The sequence below is a fragment of the Cygnus olor genome, chromosome 6, assembly GCF_009769625.2.
Source record: "Cygnus olor isolate bCygOlo1 chromosome 6, bCygOlo1.pri.v2, whole genome shotgun sequence".
In the NCBI taxonomy this organism is placed as follows: Eukaryota; Metazoa; Chordata; class Aves; order Anseriformes; family Anatidae; genus Cygnus; species Cygnus olor.
In genome coordinates, this window is record NC_049174.1 from 18,323,810 (window position 1) to 18,342,399 (window position 18,590).

Sequence of the window (18,590 nt, forward strand, 5' to 3'; positions counted from 1 at the left end):
TTTGAGTTTACTGTACTTCTTGTTAACTAATAAGGTGTAATTTCATAATATATATTAATTGCCTGAGATGTTTTCTTATTTTTCTTCAGATGGTGGGAAATAGAAATAGTGTTTACCTTCCTTGTGCGCACAGAGATGGTGAGATAGCACCTCCTTCTCCCTCCATCCCAAAATCTCTGTATGCCCAGGCATACATGTACTATACTGTGGAGGTGCTGTAGTAATGTTTTTAAGCTTATGCTGAGTAGAGCGTGAAGAAAACATAGGCCCTATCCTATTGAATATGAGAATAAAATTGCATTTAAATCCCCTTACACTTAAGTGCCATAATACACACAGACTTGATAGTGAATTGTGTCTAAAAATTATAATGGCCTTTTGCTTAAAGCATAGGAAGAAATAATAAGGACAAGGGGGGAAAAAATGAGTTTAGAAGATTGAGGTGAAAATTTTAGATGATGTAAGAAGGGCCAGTGAGAACTGTGAGATCAGAGAGACTAATGGTTGCATTTGGTGCTAAAATGAAAGCGAGAAGTTCGTATTTGTGATAAAAGAAGCCTAAAGTCTTGGAGTATCAAACTGCTAGAGGACAGACCAGGATAATTTTAAGATAAACCGGGTAGAGCTCAGCTTAGAAGAGAGAGAACTGGAAGAAGTCATGAAAAGAAGATTTTCTGCATTTGCATTAAATGGAAGAAAAAATTAATGCAAATCTTTCAAGATTCAGAGAAACAGGAATCGACAGGTTTCAAAGAAAAGGGAGTTAATTCACCATCAGTTTATTTAACAAATGAGAGAGTGCAGTTGGTTGGGAGGGCTAAAAGGCAGCAGCTTAGGAGAAAAGGAAGTTCTGCTTAAACTTGAACCATTCCATGGATGCTGTCAATATTTTAACATAATCTGAATCCACCTCACTTTGACAGGTGAATGGGTTTGATTTCCAATAGCTGTTTTAGTTCACAGAGCATTTTAGTATGATTTACGTGCATTCTAATCGCTCCCTTTATTTGTAGCTGTATTAGTGCTTTATTTAAGATGGAGGGAAGAGGGTTAATTTCTTAATGAAACTGCTCTTCAATACAGAAGTTTTATCAAATGACACTTTCACTGATGTACCTCCATGGATTAAAGTGTTTCAGTGCCAAGGGTTTTGATGCCTCCTTACTGCAAACCATGTTGTTTCATTTCTCAGAGCTTTCAATACTCAGTATATCAACTGGTTAATATAACTGATGTTTAGGTGGCACAAGTTTTAAAGGATATTTTCTTCGGAAGTTTCAGAAGGTGTAAGTTTTGGAAGAAAGTAACTGGAAATGTGTAGGTAAGAGTTTGATGGAAAGCCTACAGACTAAGGGCTGTCTGTCTAATGGTTCACAGCCATAGTGTTTGTATTTGAGAGTGCTACTGCATGCGTTCACATGTTGCAGGGTAATGATTTTTGAAAGATCTCTGCTCACCCCTAGCACAAAGGTTCGCTAGCTTTGATATAAAAATGTTGGTGTATTCTAAAATTGTTACCACATTATGGCTTTCTTCTGTTTGCATTAGGCACTCGTATGATACCAAGACTAAGTTGTGCGCTCTATAGAAGGCTTTCTGAGCTTATCTGTGAATCACAGTTCTTCATGTGTTTCTGGTGATGCTTGCTTTGTGTGTGTCTTGCTGCTTATTTGTGCAATCTTTACCATTTTTCATACTTATTTTCATATGAGGCTTTCTTACTTGAATTTGTTCTTGGTATGGTAGCCTTTAGATCATTGGATGATTTGTCTCTCTTGCAGCTTAGTGTAATCAGTAATTAAGAAGACCTTAAAACTGGTTCTGCAAGCGAGCATGAGCTTGAGAGGATGATGTTTTCAATTTCAACACTCAGGGTACTTATTTTCAGTAAGTACAAGGCTGGGATGTACATTTGCTGTAATCTAAATTCCTGGTCTCTTTCCTGACTGAACTCATGGTTTGATTCTTGCAAGTTACAAACTAGTACCAGTTCTTGCAGAGAAGAAGAGATTTTCTTCGTTGCTACTTACCAAGCTAAGGGGCAACGTGATTGTAAGGAGAAAGATGTAATCACAGAAACACTTGTGAAGAGCAAGATTGATTTCAAAATGCAGATTTTCCTCTGGGAAGGGACTTTGCAGAGCTCTTTCAGCTTGTCTGAACAAGAAGTAACAGGCTTTGGTTTGAGGTATTTTCAGATTCTGGAATCAGTAACATAAACCTTCCCAATGGCTTCAGGAAAGCTCTGATATGTTCTCTAACAAGTTGTTCAGGGTGTCAGGGAATGAGGTGAAGGGACCTAATAGTCAGTCACCTGTCAAATGGTTATTAGTTTCTTTACGAACTAATGAGCGTGAGGCTCTCTTTCCTCCAGCATTTTACCACCACCATCACCGCCAGAAGTGCAGTGTGCACTGTAGAACAGGGCAGAAGAGACTGACGTGGCTGACAATGGTCTTATACAGCAGATGATTGTTTTTATAAAAAGTCCACCTCATTTTGATGCTCCAGATTTGCTGTTCATTATCACGTCAGTATATTCTTGCACATCTTTCCATGTCTGTAGGATGTCTGCTAGAATCTTAGATGTGTAAGTGCTTTATGCATCCCCAAGAATTGCTCCAAATGGGATCAGTAATTAATCACAAAAATTTGTGACCACACCTTCCTGACAGTAAACAGTGGTCTGTGGAAGCCTTCCAACTCTCTAGTCCAGCTGTAACGATCCTTTCCAATTCCTGAGATGTCCAAGAGGCCAAGAAAAAAAAAAAAGGTAAAAACATCTTGAATGTTTTCAATGACTTCCCCACCCCCCTAACAGTCCAAAAATGTAAGCTGTCCCTTTGCTTAGAACTGTGCTGTATGATTTTTTGAAGTGTCTCAGCCTTTGTGCTTGGAAAATAAGTATTTATAGAATGCATACATAATTTATTTTTTAGGTACAAAATATATAATGTATGTACAATTTACAGACATTTCTCTTTGTATACGTGGGGCAGCAGGTAAAATGTTATTTGAAGATTTTTTGTTTTCACCCAGAAACCAGAAATGTCCTTGCCAGTGAAAACCTGTTAACACCTGCAGTGTTAAGAAATGACAGTATGGTAGAGGTTTGTAGGGAAAATCACTGGGATTTGTGTTCACCCCGTGGTGAGACATGATGATGCTTCTGACAGGACAGGTTCTGTGCACGTGTTCACTCCATGGTGAGACATCATGATGTTTCTGATAAGATGGTTCTATGTTTGCTGGATAAGTTGATTCCTGATTTCTATTCTCTCTGTCTAGGCCCCTGCATGAGTCATTAACAGTACGTAGGGGAGATAGCTGAATACAAAAACAACAACAACAACAAAAAAAAAACAAAACACAAACAAAAAAACTATTGCTTTCATGCGCTGTGGGTTTTTCTTTTTTTTTTCTTTTCTTTTTTCTTTTTTTAATATATATTCTATCAACCATTCTTTTTTCCCCAGTACTAGAGTATGGTTCTAGTGCTGTAAATGGTGGTAATGGAAGGTTTATCAGTGAAAACTACAGCTTCTGAAAGGTAAGAAGCCACTTCTTGTATTGTTAGTGTGGCCGTGCTCTGGGGCCTTCCACCAGTCCTTCCACTCCTCCAAGTTTCTACGGTTTATGGTCACATTGTTCATGTGTTTCAGAAGTGTTCAGCACAAGCTGATTTGGCATGGCCTGTATCTCTTACTGTGTAAGCCTTGGATCCCAGCTGGGACCTCTGCCTTATATAAATAAGCATTTATTGTTTTACTGTGGCTGGAGCAGGGCTAATAGCGTGGCTATTACAGCACTAAATTTGTGCATAAATTTGTATAAAGCTTTCCTATGCTCATGATGCTTTCATAGCAGTCCTTACTTCCTTTTGATTCTTCACACCTTTGTGTACTGTTCTTCCCCTGGTGTAATTCTCCTGCCAGGTCACTTGTCCCATCAGATGGTAACATAAACCAAGAGCGCACTTGCTAGACTGAGGTCTAGCCATCGATATGCATTATTGGTTGAGGACTAACAAAGCTTTTATCCAGCAGTATGCATTACTGATGGCTATTTACGATGGAGATAAACAGATATGCATTAATGACTGAACTGTAGACTGTTACTTGAAGGGTATCTTGGCTGAATCCTGTCATTTCATTTTAAATATAGAGATACCAGGGTTTAGGAACTGGATTGGAAATTAAGCACCAGAGAGGGGATTGGTCCTGTGGGAAATCAAATTTGATCGCCTCTTTACCAGCATGTCTTTTTTGCATATTAGCTTTACGTATTGCCTGAAAGAAGGTTATTTCTCAGCTCCCCTTGGCCCCATTAGCTGTGTGTGCCTGCTGTGGTCAGAGCTGGTTTCCACAGCTGCTGCCTCCTGCCGCACAAGAAGGCTGTGGTTGGCCTGTGATGGCGGCGTGGGCCACAGTACCTCAGAGCGGGCAAGCAGAGACCCCTCCTGCTCCCAGACTTGTGGCTCCCCAGCCACAGCTTTGCTCTGCCTGCCTCCATGGGTGCGTGCACACACACAGAGCATGTATCTAGGCTTGTTATTTATTTCTGAGATGAACCCACCACACACTGTTCCCCCAGCAGCCACCTCAGGGCAGCCTGGGTCCTGCCACCGGGGCTGGGTGGGGCCTCCCTGTGGTGGGGACCTCACAGGCATGGTGGGAGGGCATTATGGCCCCACGTTCGCCATCCCCTACATCTTTCCAAGGCACACAAGCCGTATGTAGGGCTGGGGAGGGAAAGGGCAAGCAGGCCAAGCAGGGCCTGAGAGCAGTGGGGGCCAGCGTGGGCTGTGGGTCGGGATGGGAGCATGTGGCGTCCAGCTTCATTTTGAGGTGATGTTTCAGTCCTGCTAGTGAGGGGTGCTACAGATGTGAACAGTGTCACATGCAGGCCAATGCCGTATGTTCTTAGCTGAAGTCCCAGGGGAAAAAAAAATGCCCATAATTTTGTGGTGATTTATGCCAAAGCTGCTTTCTGAGATAACAGGATTTAGTAGTGATTTTGCTGTGTAAACTCAGAGATGTTTTTACTAAATATGTGTCCTAAATGCATAATTATTAAACAGCTTGAAATTCTTCCCAAGGAGCTATTCAGGTATTTTCTGTAAATAACACACCTTTTAAAATTATATCAATATTTAGTTGTTCCATTACTTCTCTTACACTTCCTTTAAAAAAAAAAAAAAGGAAAGAAAGAAAAGCATAATCTCACCCCAAGTGGGATCCCAAGTCAATATTTATGTGAAAGATTAAAATAGTACAATTTTCAGTTGTGCTAATTAGATTTTTAAAATGTCCAATTACATACTTACTCATCTGAGATTCAGAACAGGTGTGTTTTCTAGCTTCTTCTGAAGTCATAACAGCTCTGAGAGCAAGGAATAGGTAGCTATGAGAAATATTTCCAGTGTGGGAAGACTGGCAGATCTGGTGTATTTTACAGTTTTAACTCTGTGCATGATACAAAACATAAATACAGAGGATTCCTAGATAAGCTCTGGCTTCAGGAGATGAACTGTCACGTCCCAGCCTCTCACTACCTTTGTTTTCAGCAGCATGTAACACACCTCTTCCACAGCTCTCCAAATTTCTTAGAAGCCTCTTCGCTCCTCCTGCCTTTTTGAGTAAGAGCAGCAGATGTTTCCTGTACGAAATCTTGTTTATCTGTGGTAGACAAAAAGTGTAGGGGTAGAAATGGTCAAAACTTTGTTTTGGCCTGTATATGAGAGATGCAGCGTGAAAAACAGACTGAGGACACTGCTCTTGAATGCTGAACACATAAAGAGGGAGCAAGGAGTTAACTGTGGCCTGATGTTACTGTGAGGAGCCTTCAACTCTGCAAATGGTAAATAAGGTAGAAGAGCTATTTGTGCATGTGTCTTGTCCTGTCACTGCGTAGATTTTAAAATCTGTATTAGCCAATCTACGTAAGTTCATACAAGTAAGGATATATAAATAGATTTTTTTTTTTTTTTTTTACAAATTGTAATTAAATATGCAAATTTATAAATAATTTATTGATTGCAAAAACGTTTTATGCCTTTGTTCAGGAGGTAAGATCTGTCCCACATCTCCATATTGATAAACAATCTTTGGAACCATGCTGTTGGGAGAGTAACAGTGGCTAAAAAAGTTCTGGATTAAGGCAGTGTGATTTAGCACATAACACTAGGAATATTTTGAAGGAACTTTAAAAGTCAGGTGGCCACAGAGTATGTAATTCCTAAACAAGGCGTCTTATGGGGAGGAAGTTCTATGGTGCACAGCATATCCTAAACCGCAGTTGGGATCTCAAGCTGTCATCTCGGCTTGACTGGCTCACAAAGTTGGAAATATGCAGAAAAATGTTAAACAATGTGTTCCACACTTTTTAGCCCTAATGTCTAATCTGTGGTGGTTTGCAAAGGTGTTTATGCACTGGCAGGAATATGTTAAAGTAGTTTTGTGGCAATGCAATGTATTTTTGGAGGTTGTCTTGCCCTTTTATACATCTGCAACCTCCTCCCTTCATCGAGAGGAGACATTATGAAGTTTGAAGTTACAAATCTCTTATGCAGATTATGAGCCCCACAAAGTAAAGGTAGTTGTTCATCTTGGAGGGGGTATGTTTGAATCCCAAACTCATCCTTAGGACAGAAGCAAGACCTTAAGCTCTTTACGTTAATAGGAACATGAGTTTTTCCGCCTGGAACACGATTCAACAGAGCAGTCAGCTATTTCTTTAGCTTTGAAGATGCTGAAATGGACCCTGGGTTAAAAAAGAACCAGTTCCCAGCCTGTCTCTACAAATAAATAGTTGCTTAGGGCTAAAATCTGAGTTTCCTTTCTTGAAGGATCCTGGGGGGATTTTTGCTGTGGCCAAATCTGTTACATGAAGATCCAAAGAGACTCATCCTCCCTTCTCAGTTGAGTTTGGTGCTGTGTAGTCTTAAGATTTTCAGTACTCAGAAGTGTACCCCAGGCTCATATTTTGAGAGGGATTGCACTCCCCTTAGCTAATATGGGAATCCCATTTTTCTGTCTCCAGGGCGAATGGTGTAAGGTACTTACAAATCATTGCAGATGGTGGTTGTTGTCAATTGCCATGTAAATTAAGGCTGTGCAAGTACCTTCTACTGTTTCATCTTCCCTTTCATTTGTAGTCTGGTTACTACTAAATGTAATGTATTCGGTGAAATGTCCTAAAAAAACATTACTTTTTAATTTTAACAACTTTTTTTTTCCTAAGTTTGCTAGTAGCTGACAAAGTAGGAAGATATACTTTTCTCTTCAGTTTTTGGGGCTTGAATTTTCAAGTTGTTAGGGCTTGAATTCTCACTGAAACCAAAGGCAGGTATCTTACTGACTTGAAGAAAGAGTCTTTAATCTATCCTGGTTTGTTTACTAATGAAAGAGAGTGAAAGAGATGCGTGTCCTTCTTATATCTGAAGAGGAGGTGAAGGAACAGCTAGTGCAAGAAACACAAAAATCAGTTGCACCAGACTAATATGTGGTTGTATCTGAGGTTGGAGACTGCAACCATGTTCAAACTTCCAGATCTAGAGGAACACTTTGGCTGCAGCCTAAAAGCCATGTGTACATAAACTCCCCCAAGCCAGCCAATCTTCTTCCCATGACCTGCCAGGAAACAGCAATGTAGGCACATAACCAAATTAAGGCCAAAACTTTCATCCCAGTCCTTGACCTGAATAATGAGTGAGGATCTGGATCCTGGCATTTATATGTGATAGTTTATACGCAGCTGAAGTAAATGCTGTAGCCAGAGGTCGTGGGGCTAGATTTTGAAAAGTCCTGCATAAAGAAGAGATCTCAGAAAAGCAAATTTAAATAACATTAACGTCAAGAAAAGTAATTCTGATTGCTATATTCTTTATCTGTCATGACTAGACAGATGACAATCTATGATAGCAATTTTGCCTTTAAGGTTATTTTCTTTTTTCTTTTCTTTCTTTTTTTTTTTTTTTTTAACAGACTCTGTAATAATTTTCCTCACAGAATGACTAACAGAAAGATGACCCTTGTGCACCTTTTGTAGTTAATTAATTAGGTCAACTCTAACCACTAAGCCCCTTGTCAGGTTATTTCTATTAGGAGCAATTGGAAAATAAGGAGCAATTGGCCTTAAAACATTGAAGCCAGGTAGATGAGCCTATTCCACAAGGTCTCTTGGTTCTACCCTTGTTAAGCAAAATCTGCCAGGTGTGGATCGTTTGACCTTTGCTATCTAGGAAGCATGAGAAGTTGGGGGGGGGGGATTGGCTCCCTAGGGGAATTTGAGGCTCAGGTTATCTAGGGTGCTTTTCTATCATGGTGAAATGGACTCTGTGTTCCTCAGTAGGTTGTTTTTTTCTTTATGTTTATGTTTTCTACCATCTCTGTGAAATAGTTTCAGAGACTCTATGAGCGAGTTACGTTGGTGGTACATTGGACCTTCTGTCACAGACTGGTACAAGTAAGGTTCACATCTACATTTATGACAATAGTAATGGATTTCCACAGTAATGCTCAGTTCAGTGTTACACTAAAAAATGAGTAAGTGAAACACCTTTATAATTTTGAGCAAGGGCCGTAAGTTGTCTCCTAGTGTTCATGACTTTTTCCATAGTTTAGAAACGCTAATTTTGAAATTCATCACCAGATACTGCACAAATCATAGATTTCAGAGTCAGAGCGTGTAAATAGGTGTAAAATACTACAATAAATTTTAAAAATAATAATAAAATTATGTAATTATAAAAAAACCACGCACGTTTGACACTTCAAATGTAAACAGTTTGTAGCCTGAATGCTTAAAGACTGGTGTGTGCATGCATAATGTGATTTGTTTTTCAAGTGCACTGTTAGGTATGTATTAGTGATCCCTGCAATTTAAAATGACATTTCCTTTTGAGTATACTTTAACCTGCGCTTAATCTAACAAACAGTTGAAGCAGCAAAGACTGGAAAAGACCACAGAGACCAAAAGTTTTCTAGTGTTTTTTTTTGTTGTTTTGTTTCTATGTTTGTCAGCACAGTTTGTGATCTGTCAATTCAGTGCATGCAGATTGTGTATGGCAGACAAGCAAAATGTGGTCCTGTCAGCCCAAGACTTCAAAAACAGTCTGAGATACAGGTACAGTATTTGATGCTCATTGAGTAATGTGAGTTTATGAAAGAGATCTTGTATCCTTTGATTTATAGCCTTTGTATATGTAAACTTATAAAGGCAATGAAATATTACTGCTTGTTATCTTAGATTCCCACTTCTTGGAACACAAAAATTTTACAGGTCCTTAGGAAGACAAAGGTAGTGAAAGGGTCCAAGACAGGTTATAAGCAAGCAAGTGAGCTAGGAGAACATACCCTCTTACTTCTCCTCAGCCAGGTAAGCTTAAATATTTGCGTGAAATAATTAAAGTTGCATTTAACTTCTTACTTCCATGCTTCTCTCTCCTCTTCGTTTCAAGAAAGACTACAGAAAATATTCTAATGGCAGTCTTAAACACCTATCCAGTTGTTTGGTTTTATCTTAAAGATTGTGATTTTTTTCAAGGAGTTTCATCCTCCTTGATGTTCAATGGATACAGAATTTCATTCAAGGTGTTAATTTAAGACAGCTGCTTTAATAGGGAACATCTGCTACACTTCGGTCAAAAGCAGACTATTTCTGTCATTCCTTTTTCTGTCCATTTTAACATTTTATTTATCTATCCCTCCCCTATTATTTCTCTTTCTTTTTATCTCTGGAGTCCATTCCTCTGTCTCCTGTCCCTGTTACGGAAAGTACAAAGTATAAATTTTTATCTTTTCTGTGCACATTTTAGTACTCAGACATTACAAATGTTGTGCAATAATTTGTTGACTTCTGCTACGCTCCTCTTGATGTAGTTTCTGCTAGTATTATCCTGAACTTCAGCAGATCCTGTGAGAGGTGTGGTTTCCATTTTTAAAGACTCTTTAACATCAGAATAATGACAAGACCATGAAAGCCTATTAGAGTAGGTTCAAAGTTTGTAGTTTACGCTACTGAAAACCTGAATATCACTTGTGAGAGATCAGAATCTATTTCAGACAAAGCTTGGCTTTTGGAGTACTCAGCCATATGAAATAGCTACTGATTTGAATGTTTTGATCATCTATGAACAGAGAGATGGCCACAAACTTTATGGTTGAATTTTTTTTATTATTAAAAAAAAAAAAAAAAAAAAAAAACAGAAGCTGCATAGAGGAATAGAAGAGTACTAGCTACAAAGAGCAAACTGTGAGCTACCAGCTTAGAAATCTGCTAATTACTGTGGCAGAATGGCACTATTTCTGAAACGCTGAAAGCACAATTAGAAGTACGACAGGTAAATAATAGATTTAGTACTGCTCATGGAAATAATATATTGCTGAAGTGGAGGCTTCTGTACCTACACAGAAGAAAATTAAAAAATCAGGAAATTGCACAATGATAGCAAAACTCTTAATTCGCTTTAGAGGAAATCGCAGAAGAATCCTAGTCTTCCCTGATAGACAGGAAGAAGGAAAATGCTCCAAGAAATCCTAAATTCTTATTAAGAAAGATGAAAAAAAAAAAAAGATGAAATCAAAAATACTTTTCTGTATAATTTTGAGTTCCTTGTATAAGAGTTTTTTGGCTTTGTTTGTTTGTTTTGTTTTGTTTTTCCATACTGTCTCTATGTCAGATTCAATTACGTTCTGACTAACTTACGCTCAGTTTGTCCTTGCTGGAAAGAGGTTAAATAGCATGGTCAGCCCACACATCTACTATGGAGATTCAGTTAGAATGGAGACAAAATCTTTTGTCTAAACGTTTTTTAGGACATACCAGAACAGACTTGGAAAGAAAAGGTGAGAAAAGGTGGAGCTACCTGAAAAATAGTGGTTCTTCAGAGAACACTGTTGGGGGGATGCTTATAGAATATGAGGAAAAAAAATGTAACCGCTTTGTCTCAGATGAGGAAAATGGGGAAAAGAAGCTGATGGAAACAAATTGTTAGATGAAATAGTAATAAAAAAATATTTGGCAAAGCAGCAGATGAACACAGATTCTAAAAGAACCCTCAAGCAGCTTACTGTCCTTAGAGGCCAATTAAACCTGAATCAGTCAGGAAAGACAGAAAGAGCCCTCCTCAGGCGTAATGAAAATTTATATCAGGCAAAATAAAACCCTGAGATTATTGGCATATAAGGCGCAGAATGCTAAGAGAAACAAGCTAGCTTAGCTATTAATGATACCAGGGTGGTATTTACATTTAAAACAAAATATATTTGTAAGGTCTTTGAAGGTTTTCTGTGTCCATCTGTATATTAACAAAAAATCAGCTCCAGATGACAAAATAACATATGTAATGAAGCAAATATGCCCCCAGGTTCCAGCTGCCCAAATTACAATTTGAAGCCATCTGAGTAGGAAAAAAACTAGAAAATATCTTCAGAAAAAAGCCAGTTAACCCAGATAGGAGGACTTTTGAGTACTTCTAGATACTTTATGTAGAACTTGTAATAGCAATCACTATGTTTTTATGGACCAAACAGATTCTGCTTTTTTAAGTTGAAATACTGCTTTTCAGGAACTTGAAAATCATTACTATAATAATCATCACTATAAGCCTAGCTTATACTAAGGGCACCAGTTGTTCAAAATGATAAAGAGAAGATAGATAGTAGACACGGTCTTAGACTTCTTGCAGCCATTTTAAGAATCTGGCAACTGAAGGCTACTTTACTAGCATACCAAGTTCCATAAGATGAGGTTTGAGTAGGAAATGCATGTTTTCAGTGTTTCTATAGATCTCTCTAAAGAGTCAAATGGAAAAATGAAATGGAGAGATTTGTAACCCAGGGTTAAAATCAATACTCCTCAAATTTCCATATAGACAAATATATATATATATTTTTTATTTTTTTTCAAATAAAGCATATACCAAAAACCCACGCAACTGCCATCTTAGCTGTCTTGAATGTCAGTTATCGTCTGGGTTGGTAGGCAGTACAAACCTTCCTTTCACAATGTGCTCATATCATAGGGAAAAGTTTCAATGGGACTCACAATATTAAGCTTATATAATACAAGCTTAAGAGGCAGGATCTAAATATCCCAAATTACAGAAGGTAAAAGGAACCAAGGATAAATTTATACTTGATATAAAAATAAATATCCAAATCAGATCCTATATCTCATTGATTAGCTTCATTAGGGACAGGGAAAAGCCTGTGAATTTAGGCTTCGTAGAGAATATTTCTCATCTGCTGGACTCTTTTGTGGTTGGCATAGGATTCCCTGTATTTTTTCATTGCTTCTTTCTAAATTCAATTGCAAAATTTTGAAATATCTTTGAAACAATTCCTGCATTGAGGGCAATCCATCATATGCCTGTTTTTCTATATCTATCTGTCAAAATACTTTCTGTGGATATGCTGTGCTCTAATTACTTTCTATGCTGTCAGCTCCTGATGCCCTTTGAAGTAATAAAACTGAAAAACTATTTGTAAAGATCAAGAATGTAGATATATATCACTTTATACAAGTAACATTCAAAATTTGAGTGAATTTCACATCTAGTCCCAGTTGTGCTTTATCCTCCTTGTTAGTATGTTTGGTGACCACCAAAAACTTTTTCTTACTAATAACTGAGGCTGTTTCTCAAACTGTCTTAAGTTTTTAGAGAGAGCACTGAATTGGTTGTCTACTTTTAATAGCTGGTTTGCCATACATAACTACCTCCAATGAAGCGGATGTTATCATTCACAAGTATCTTACGTTCAGCCCTCAGTATTTCTGTGTGTAGGAATTTGACAGTCTTGCAATAAGGTATATCAGCTAATGACTTTGTGTCCCAATGTGTCCTGTCATAAAACGGAGAGAATATAAATAAACTCGTCAAATGTGAACAGTTGCAATGTGAGGCGGGTGTTAAATGTGTGCCATCATGTTATCTTGGTCTCTGTGCATTCATTGTAGAGCTCTTATTGCTGAGAGATTCCTTTTGGAAATGTATTCTCCCGCTGCCAGCTCCCAGTTTCACATTCAAGAACCTCAATTATTTCCCTGTGTGTGACTTATTGATAGATGCTACTGATGTTCTTTCCAGCCCAAACAGTTATGATGGCTGGCCACAAGCAGTGTCTGAGGACGTGAAAAAATATATTGAAAAGCTGCAAAGTAAACTTCTCAAGAAGTTCATGGCAGCAAGTATTGATTTACTCTTCCTCTCACAGGTTGGAACTGTGGATGAAGCTGAAGGATAAGTACTCACAGAGTCTGCTTATAGGTATAAACCACAGTGTCTGGGGTCAGAAGCAGTTGACAAGAAGATGCATATGAAATTCTCATGATACTTTTTTGTTTGGGTTAGTGAAATCAAAAGAAATTTTTTTTTCTTTTCATGAAGAAACTGTAGGTTTTTTCCTTGACTTTGTTCTCATGATGACCAGTAACAAATGGCAACAGTACTAAGGCTGCATCTGCTACAATATCATATTGTAAATATACCAAGGTGCAATTTTCCTATCAAACAAGGCTAAGGAAACATACATATATATATGTATACAAATAAAACTGGTGTTTTAGGACTTAAGGACTAATTTTGTTCTCTAAGAGATAAATTAGAAAAGACAATGCTAAAGACACATTTATTTTTCATGTTAGAATTAGGATTAAAATATGAAATCATTGCAAAATATTCAGATCCAGAACAGATCATTTGTTTCTTTACAGTCTGCTTGTTTTACTTTGCAATCTAAACAGATCAGCTTTCTCTTAGGCCTCCTCGCAGAGCTGCATGAAGAGTGTGACACGAAGCTGCTTGGGGAAAAGGGACGGTGCAGAGGAAGACAGTAAGTCCTTTAGCTCTGTAAGGGGAGGCAAGGGTTAAGGCCTGGGACCACAGAACAGCTGGAATATGTTAGGTTTACAGGAAGGGAGCGCTGAGAGGGAGTGTGAACTGCCAGCAGGTGGCTGGGAATGGCTGAATAACTCAGTGGTGGGACTGGAAGAGTGCTCTGCCTCTTACTGTGATGACTCGACCAATTTCAGCAAAAGCCTGTTTTTCTTTATAACAGCAGACCTTTGTCAAAGCTCATTAAAGTAAATTTAGCATTTCTTTTAAATATAAAAGGCTCTGGATCTGGCCCATGCTTGTTTTGACACTGTTTTTGTTTGCTGGATCTCTCAAGGTTTACCTTATTATTTCTCTGATGAGGGAAAAGAGCCGGTTGAGTGTTTGACAGACTACAAAGTGTGAGACAGTGATGTATCCCTTGGAGCGCCTGCCTCCAAGTCAAGCAGACAGTGTTTTGTTAAGAGAAGCTGCAAGCAGACACGTGTGGGAAGAAAGGTCTGATGGGGTTTTTCTCCCTGATGCAGTAAGGATAGCTGTGCTGAGGGTGGCAGCTGCTCTTACCACAGTGACACTTTTCTGTGGTCTGCAGTACTGTTCTCTGCTCTGCAGAAATCCTAGTGGTGCAGTGGGCTTTGCTCTGGTTGGTGCTGTACAAACACGAGGCCATCCCTGATCCCAAGACCTTGCAGTGTAGTTGTGAGATGAGAGGTGACGGATGGACATGGAGATAGGGAAGCAGAAGGACCCAATGACAGTGTGGGTCAGGAAGCACGGTTTTCTCTGCATTTAATTGGCACACTGCTAAAAGAGAGTTTGAAGGAAGAATTTGAAGATAACAGGGCCCTGAACAGGTATTTCTGAAAAGTTCCTCCCAAGCATGAAGGGCGGTGTAGGATAAAGTGAATGTGTTCTTATTTGACCATCTAACAAGGTGGCACTTGGCAGGATTGGGAGAAACGATACTAGAATAACCAAGATGTGAGATGACAAGAGCCTGAGGAAGGCATCAATATGGATGGGTGGGAAAACTTTATCTCCTGCACTAAGCAGCAAAGTCCTGTAACAGTTATATATAGCTGTCAAGAGAGGACCTGGAGAAAAGTCTGAGTTGAAGATGATGTCCCAATTCTGTTTGAGTGATGGGCGGGATGGCAATATTATCCACTGTCGTTACAACAGGAGATCTAATGCAAGATGAACTTGGAGAGAGAAAAGGGTAGGGAGAGTAACAGCTCTATTTCAGCCATACTGACAATCAGCTGTTGCCTTGGGATTTTTTTTTGCCCAGGGAAGTGGTGGAGTCACCGTCCCTGGGAGTGTTTAAGGAAAGGTTGGACCTGGTGCTTAGGGAAATGGTTTAGTGGGTGACATTGGTAGTACGGTGATGGCTGGACCAGATGATCTTGAAGGTCTTTTCCAACCTTAATGATTCTATCATTCTATGATCCAGAGGGAGCTGTCAGAGAGTGGGTGAGAGTATATGTACAGAAAGAACCAAGTTTTGGGAAACTGAAGAAGTTCTTGGGTTTGCGTGTGTGCACTAGAAGAATTTGTGTTTGAAGGTAAGAGAGGTACTGCTTAGAGCAGGGAGAGACTAACCAAGGACAAAGGCTCAAGGAAGTTGAAGCATAGGCTTAATGTTGGAGACTTCAGATGTGGATAAGGGAGCACAAGGAAACAAAATACCTGGTAGACCTTGAAGAGCTGGCAAGCTAGAGGCCACAGGCACAGGGTTTTCTCTATAGAGCTGTGCAAAGGCAAGTGGGTATAAGGAGAAGTAAAAGAACATGTTAAACCTCAAGTCAAGACAGAATAGGGCACCAAAGAAGGTCTTTGCTGATTGTTGAGGCAGACTAAGCAACTCAGCGGCTGGTATGCCTCAGAAAAGTTTTGGGCAGAAAAGATGAAAGCAACTTTAGAAAGCATCTATCAGCATTATATGAAGGGGGATATGTTAAGAGTTAGGTGGTAGGAAAACAACAGAGATTGAGAGTTTTTTTCAAGACAGATCTTTTAATTTGAAGGAATGCACTGCAGCCAGGAATCCAATTCCCTCATAACTGAAGAACAGGGCCCTACTGTATGTAGTCTTCTGTATTTCTTTACATGGCTGTATTCCTATTGTTATATTTTGTTCTGTCTTTGTTACTTGCCCACAATAGTGTGTAAAATGTTCAGATTTGTACTGAGACTCGGCATTTATGAGCCTCCTTATTTTGTTGATAATAAAACCACATTTAATCAGCTTTCTGTTCTTGTAAGGGAACAAAAGAGCTACCACCTGAGAATTTATAAAAAAAAAAATTAATAGAAAATACAGTTAAGATACGTGTCTTCATTATAACTAGCCAAATTTTTTCTTCCAGGATACATTCCACTGAAACCGTGGCACTGTACTCTAACGAAACCATATTAATCCACTAGATGCACTAGATATCTAATATTTTAGGAGAAGCTTCAGCACAGATTGTTTTCTAAAGAAAAAAAAGGAAAACAAACAAAAAAACACCACAACAGTGATCTATTACAAAATAATTTTGGCAAATACAAAATGATAAGTTGCTTGGCATTTTTGATAAAGCAAAACACTGCTTTAAACTTGTGTATAGATAATGAACTGGCAGCCTGCATGGGAGCTTTCATGACAGTAAGATAATAAACACTGACATGGATAAATTGTCATGAGTTGAACAAAAAAAAAAAACCCTGTCAAATTATCATCTTGATGAGGATGGTGCATTTGGTTATAACGAAAACAAATGTTCTGGTGGCTCCTTCCAACAGTAATTTTGCTGTCCAAGATGACAGAGTTAGTTCTGAGAAACTTTTTAATTGTTTTATCTACATAATGGTATACAGATCACTTTTATGTCACTGGACAAGGAAATAATCTTAACAACAAAAGCTAGATTTCATACCACAAGTACCACTTTTATCTTCAATTATTTATTTGTGGCATAACAAATTAAAATAATTGTGTAGCATGATGATTGGCACAGTGGGATCCATATTACCCATGTGTTTGAGCTGGATAGGATCCAGTACAAAGATTATGTACATATACATGACTTAGGTTTAATACAGAAATGTTTCCAGGAGTCCTGATAGCAAGGATCTCTGGAATATTTCCCTCCAAACAGTTCTGATGGTCTGCAAAAAATAATTGCTTTCACTATAGTTCAGCTGGATTCCCCCCAGTGTCTCAGCAGATGCTTGTTGCATTAACTGCCACCTATGTCCCTGAACACTATGGATGCAGTTGTATGAGTCAAGTAGCTTCGTTCTTAAATTCATCAATTTCCTTGAATCATGCAGATGGGGAGTCAAAGTGGCTGGATGATAGAGTCACATCAACTTTCTGTGTGGTGTTGGCAAGAAAAGCAGATCTGCTTGAATTACTTCTTGATAGCTTGATTAAATCTGGTTAAATCTTTAGGGTTTTACTGTGCATCCATAAACTCAGTGCATGAAAAAACAGATAGTGTCTGCTTATCTCAGGTTTTTGTGAGCAGCATTACATGAAATTAAGAGCAGGGACTTGAAGTGTGTAGCCTGTTGATCATACACTTGAACTAAATCTATCATCCACGTTTTTATCATAGTTAAAAAGTTGAAAGCTATGGAAAGACATACATATCATAAAAACAATAAGAATCACATTACCCCAATTTCACAAACTTACATTAAAAATTAAGGAAGGTAGGAATGATTTTTTTATCCACCGTATACTCATTTGGAAAACACAGTAAATTATTTTTGATTATACATTAAGATAATTTTTCCATTTTGATACTTCCAGTAAATATTTCAGATCTTTTTCTCAGAAACACAGGTGATTATATTTATTGGTTTTAATCTAGAAAAATGTGGGGGTTTTATGCCATACCTTTATTTGTCTTTAGCAATATCATAAGCTCAAGATACTGACCAATTTCTTTGTCCTTTAAATGTTACATTGCTACTGAAACTTTCCAACACTGAATATTTCACTGATCCCTTTTTCTCTGCCATCTGTCTGATCTGGCCTCTTTCCAAATAATACTGCTTTCCCAATAGATATGGTTGTCCTGGTACAAGAGTTTTCAGTCAGGGTAAAGACAATCCACATTATGTTCAGTTGTTTCTTTGATAATGGATATAAACACTGAATAGCCATGTACACTTACAGTTTGTAGATTTTAAGATGCAAACCAAAAAACGCTGCTTGTCAGAAACTCTGGCTTGTGCTCTGCTTTGTTGAAAAACTGACACTTAAAATTAGTTCTTTTCTGTCATTGTGTTCTGTGTTAGTTTATTTTGACAATTAATTTACAGTGTCTGTATACTGTTGCAGAATGGGTATCTTTAAATTTGGTTGGCTGATTAAAAAGTGTCAAGTTCCAGATTATATACAGTATTGCAGAAGTGTTAATTCATCATTTAGGAAATAGATGTCTTATCTTAAGAGTTCAACTTGAAATGTCTTAGGAAAGATAATGTATTTTAGAAGCAGAGCACTTAGCCATGTCATTTAATGGACTGTTAAGTTGCACACAAAATCACTAATCTCTTCTTGACCAGTATCTTAACAATTTTAGATTTATTTAAATTATATATTGTCATTGTATATTGCTTTAGATATGCCATCATATCTAAGGAGATCAACATAGAAAATATATCCCATAGATCTAAGAAAATGCAATGCATCATTAAAAATACACATGAAAAAGCATTGTATTTTATGTGCGCAAGTGCATTAACTGTTAAAAAG

At 38.2% G+C, this 18,590-nt stretch overlaps 1 long non-coding RNA gene across 1 annotated transcript; it reads left to right on the forward strand.

The window, feature by feature from the left end:
- The first annotated feature begins 9,017 nt into the window (after positions 1-9,017).
- On the forward strand, positions 9,018-13,836 carry LOC121072445. The gene is made up of 3 exons (XR_005821214.1): positions 9,018-9,126; positions 9,283-9,378; positions 13,763-13,836. It is a non-coding gene; the product is annotated as an uncharacterized LOC121072445 (long non-coding RNA).
- The last annotated feature ends 4,754 nt before the right edge of the window (positions 13,837-18,590 follow it).